The sequence below is a fragment of the Engraulis encrasicolus genome, chromosome 23 (genome assembly GCF_034702125.1).
Source record: "Engraulis encrasicolus isolate BLACKSEA-1 chromosome 23, IST_EnEncr_1.0, whole genome shotgun sequence".
Taxonomy (NCBI): Eukaryota; Metazoa; Chordata; class Actinopteri; order Clupeiformes; family Engraulidae; genus Engraulis; species Engraulis encrasicolus.
In genome coordinates, this window is record NC_085879.1 from 1,480,001 (window position 1) to 1,485,000 (window position 5,000).

The window sequence follows — 5,000 nt, forward strand, 5'->3', positions numbered from 1 at the left end:
GTGAATGCCATGAGACATCACAGCGCATCTGTGATATGGCATGTTCCTCAGATCTTCACTCCAAGTTAGAACGGACCGTAGAAAGAAAAAAAAGAAAGTGTGTGTGAGCCTAATCCTATAGTGCTCTCTGGCAGAAAATCTGTAATGTAAACCCTCAACTCTGGTGTTTGCTCACAAACTGACCTACAGGGGGTGGGAGATGGTATTCTGCGTGCATGCATGTGTGCATGTGCATCTGTAACGATCCAATGTGAACGTGAATTTTTGTCAATGTGAAGTCCGAAAACATTTTTTATTTCAATTTTGAGGTACCATTCATATTTTTCAGCAACACCCCACACCCCTGCCCTTTGCACCTGTGTGTGTGTGTGTGTGTGTGTGTGCGTCTCTCTCTCTGTGTGTGTGTGTGTGTGTGTGTGTGTGTGTGTGTGTGTGTGTGTGTGTGTGTGTGTGTGTGTGTGTGTGTGTGTGTGTGTGTGTGTGTGTGTGTGTGTGTGTGTGTGTGTGTGTGTGTGTGTGATCATGGGTCACGAATGGGAGTACAAACCCACAGGGCAGTAGTACTCTGGAATTACCTCCTCTCCTATCCTGGAGTGAAAGCCATTCTCAAGGGGGGGCAACAAAGACAGCACTGTTTAGCCTTTGCCTTTTGGCCCTGCGGAAACCCTATCTGCAGCCACTGCCCAAAGAGCCCCAGCCCACGCCAACCCACACCCCACACCCCACACCCCACACCCCACACCCCAGACCCAACCCGCCTGCCTGCCTGCCTGCCCCACAAAATCCCCAGTACCCAACAGACACACACAAATACACATGCAAGCATGCCTGCACTCACACCAACATGAATACACGCACGCACACACGCATGCGCGCGCACACACACACTAATACAGAAACACATACAAACACCAACATCAACACACACACACACACACACACACACACACACACACACACACACACAGGCCATTAGCAGGGAGTGGGGAACTTGACTGGGCAAGGCAGGCCAAACATGACTGTTTCCTACAAGGCCTTGTTTATTAACTCTGGGCGTCCCCCTTCCTTTCCAAGAACCATAACTGAAGTGGCACAAACCATGAGCCAAGCAGAGCAGTGGCACTTGGTTGACATTCACTGCAAAATGACGTCCTGATGCCCTCAAATTAAACTTGCCAGAAGCATTCAGTTGTAACTGATCCTTATCTGTCACAGCAATCATTATGACAGCATATCTTCTTGCCAACACAGACCAAAAAACAAAACAGCTTTTGTGACCATAAACGCTGCATTTAAGAACAGAGGGTATCTGACCTTTACACCAGACGAGAATTATTTTCTATCACTGATCATGTATTTTGTGGTGTTTAGAAGCCTTGTGTCATACAGTAGCATGCTATTCCAAACATTTTGGCTAAGACTTAGTGAGCTATTATTCAAGCTAACCCCGCTGTTGTAGGCTAAGTATTTGCAAGGCAACTTGGTTAGCGTTCAGATGGCTATAGCTCACTACTTTTAGACACAACACACTCCACACTTGCTGGATTAGCTTGGGGTTTAGGCCTGAATAAGTCTACTGTGTCAGGGCAGCCCTGAGGAGAATCTTCTTCTCCATGTTCCCCCTTGACTTAAGCTTTGATCCAGTCGCTAATCCTTAACCCCAAGCGCTCACGGGCCGATGTGAGAAAAGGTGCGTCTAATCTGAGTGGAATCCACAAAGATCCAGGGCCCAGGGCCAGGGGCAGGGGCAGGAGTGGCCAACCCATTTCTCTTCTCTTCTCTTCTCTTCTCTTCTCTTCTCTTCTCTTCTCTTCTCTTCTCTTCTCTTCTCTTCTCTTCACTTCTCTTCTCTTCTCTTCTCTTCTCTTCTCTTCTCTTCTCTTCTCTTCTCTTCTCTTCTCTTCTCTTCTCTTCTCTTCCCTTCCCTTCTCTTCTCTTCTCTTCTCTTCTCTTCTCTTCTCTTCTCTTCTCTTCTCTTCTCTTCTCTTCTCTTCTCTTCTCTTCTCTTCTGACCAGTGTGCACATGGCAGCAGCTGTCCTGTGGGGTTGGGGTTGGGGTTGGGGTGGGGATGGGGGGTAAGAGAAGCTTGAAAACTTGAGGCAGCTGGGACAGGGGGGTATTTAATTTGCCTGTTATAAGGTGAAGGAGAGCAGCTTGGTGAGAAAGGAATGGAATGGGACGGCTGGAGCATAACTGAGGACCCTGCTACTGCCACCAATAATGAGCCATTACTGCCGCTCACACGAGAACCAAGTGCAGTCACAGCCTTGAAAACAAATGACGAGATGTACGCACATAGCCTCGAAAACAAAAGTGAATTTGTTTCTTGGCATTGACCTGGTCAGAGTACTTCTTCACAAGTGAGGTTTTTAATTATAGTGTTTGTATCATACAGTTTACAAAGTTTTCAAAACAGGTCAAATGTTAAGTGTGCTCTGGATCGCATTCTATGAATTAGTTGTAATGTTCTGGACTGGAATGTGGATGCACATGTGTGCCATATGTGTTCACATAAAGTGTCAGACAGTACTTATGGTGAACCATGAGGTTTTAGGTAAAGCTTTATGCCAATCTAATAAAACTAATATGATGAAATTATATCTTCTTATTGGCAATTCAGTAGAGTGAAATGAAAAAAAAGGTTTGTTGCCCCACGTTACCTTGTAATATTATGGGTGTTCTATATCTGAAACTGCTATCTATGACCACCTAAGAAAAACATGACAGTGACATACTATGCTACAACTAACAGAACTACACAGCATGCAATCCGACACAGAAGAGCCAGCCATGTTATGCTTTCTCACAGTTAGCTGTTAGCTACCGGCTAACATTTCATCGCTATGTGCAAAACAATGTATTGTGTTACAGGACATTATGGACAGAATTTTTTTAGCAAAAAAAACACAGTGGTGTCCTACCTTTTGAACTGTGTGTTTGTATTCTCTGGGAATCAGTACTGTTGTTTTCAAAAATAAATATATATAGGCCTATATTTGGAAGAAATTAAATGAAAGTAAGATACAGTATTGTGCTTATTTATAGTATTTTATGCCGGTCTACCATGAGATTATTAATCCTTATTTTACTGTTGCCTATTAATTACATCAATGAAGTGCATTATAACATTGTAACGATATGTAAGGCCCTCAATACGCTTGCTCAAAGCCTTAAATTACACACGCCACTGCGTGCGGGACTGCATATACTTGCTTTAGAAGCAGTAGGCTACACCAACACACACAATACTGGTGGTACAGTATCATCCAGGGGGCAGGGAGAGAGAGCAGCATCGCGATCCGGAAATTGGAAACACAGACTGTAAGGAAAACAAAACAAAAAGGACTCCCCGGATGAGGAGATGATACTGCTACTGCTACTGCTACTGCTCCTACATTTGCGCGCTCCATGCACAAAGTGCAATGGGGAAGTATGAGCGCTCAAATGCTAGTAATTTCGGACAACCTCAATGACACTCTTGCTGCCATCGTTTTCACTGGAAACACTCCCGTGGAACTTCCGATTTTGAATATATCACATGTAACGCAGACATATGGATGCAGTAGCCCTATCTAATTCACATTTTACCTGTATGGCTGTGTTTTGTGGACACCAGCATGAACATTTTGGTCTAGATTTGATTCAAAAATTGGTTAGCCTTTCAAGTTAAGTCCTCCTTGTATTTTCATTTCCAAGTGGATGCGATCTGAAAGGCCTCACCCTTACAGCAACCCCAATAGCTAAGTTAAGCTAGATTGAAACAAATGCCAACTTTTCTGGCCATCTTCCTTTTTTCAAATATATTGAGCCTGAGGGGTGGAAGTACTAATTATCTGGGCTTAATGCGGCAGATTAGTCCCTCAGTGGTGTGTCTTTGGTCTCGGCGGAGGAATCCCAGAGGTGGGTGAACGAGCAGCAGGATCCTATCAGTCATGGCCGGAGACTTCAAGGGGAAGATCCAGGAGATTCAAAGGGGTGGGGTGAGGTAATGTGGGGTGGGGTGGGGTAGGGGCACTTGGTCGGCTGGAACGGCTTTCAGACCTGAGGAGGGAAACCTGGATTTATATTATTAGGTCATATCTACAGAAGGGGCTGTGTGTGTGTGTGTGCATGCGTGCGTGCATGTGTGTGCGTGCGTGTGCGTGCGTGCATACATACATGCACGGGTGCATGTGTGTGCGTGTGTCTGTATATGCATGGTCATGCCTGCAAGTGCTTGCGTGCATGTGTGTGTTTTCGAGTCTGTTCACGTGTCATTTCACGCCACCCCAGTTGAATACTAACAGAGTAGGTCTATCCCAATTGACTTTCCTTGAGCCTTTTTAATCAATGATGAATGTTACACTTCCCAGCATGAGGTTCAGAATAAGACTGAGTTGGTCGAAATAGAAAAGATAAATAACAGCAAAACAACATGTTATATTGTTGTCTTCCATATTAAATCACAAGTATTCTTGAAGGGCAAAACAGCGATTATTTATTATTATTTTTTACTACTTATTTCCGCATTAAGGGTTTGGACCAAACATGGGGAAAAACATTGCGCTGCATAGTTTTCACCATCTGTTGTGCTGCACAATTGTCCACCGGTCTCATAAATCATTGAAATTAAAGTACTAAACAGTTGTCATAGTCGCTATTTGTCCCGGGACGAGTTCCCATTGTGTATAGTTGCATGCACAGAGACAGTGAAAGTCTTTAGGACAGTTGAATGATTTTAATACTACAAGAGACGAGCAAGAAATATAGAGGAAAACAACAGAGTTGTAGCGGGGTCGTGTCACACTGTAGCAGCAGAGAGAATATTGTGAGATAGTGTGTGCTTGTGCATGCACACGTGTGCGTGTGTGTGCATGTGCGTGTGTCTGCGTGTGTGTGTGTATGTGTGTGCTTGCAAAAGCATGCAAGTGTGTGAGTGAGTGCCTGCATGTGCGTGTGTGCAGAGAGAATATTGTGTGCGTGTGTGTGTGTGCGTGTGTGTGTGTATATACGTGCATGT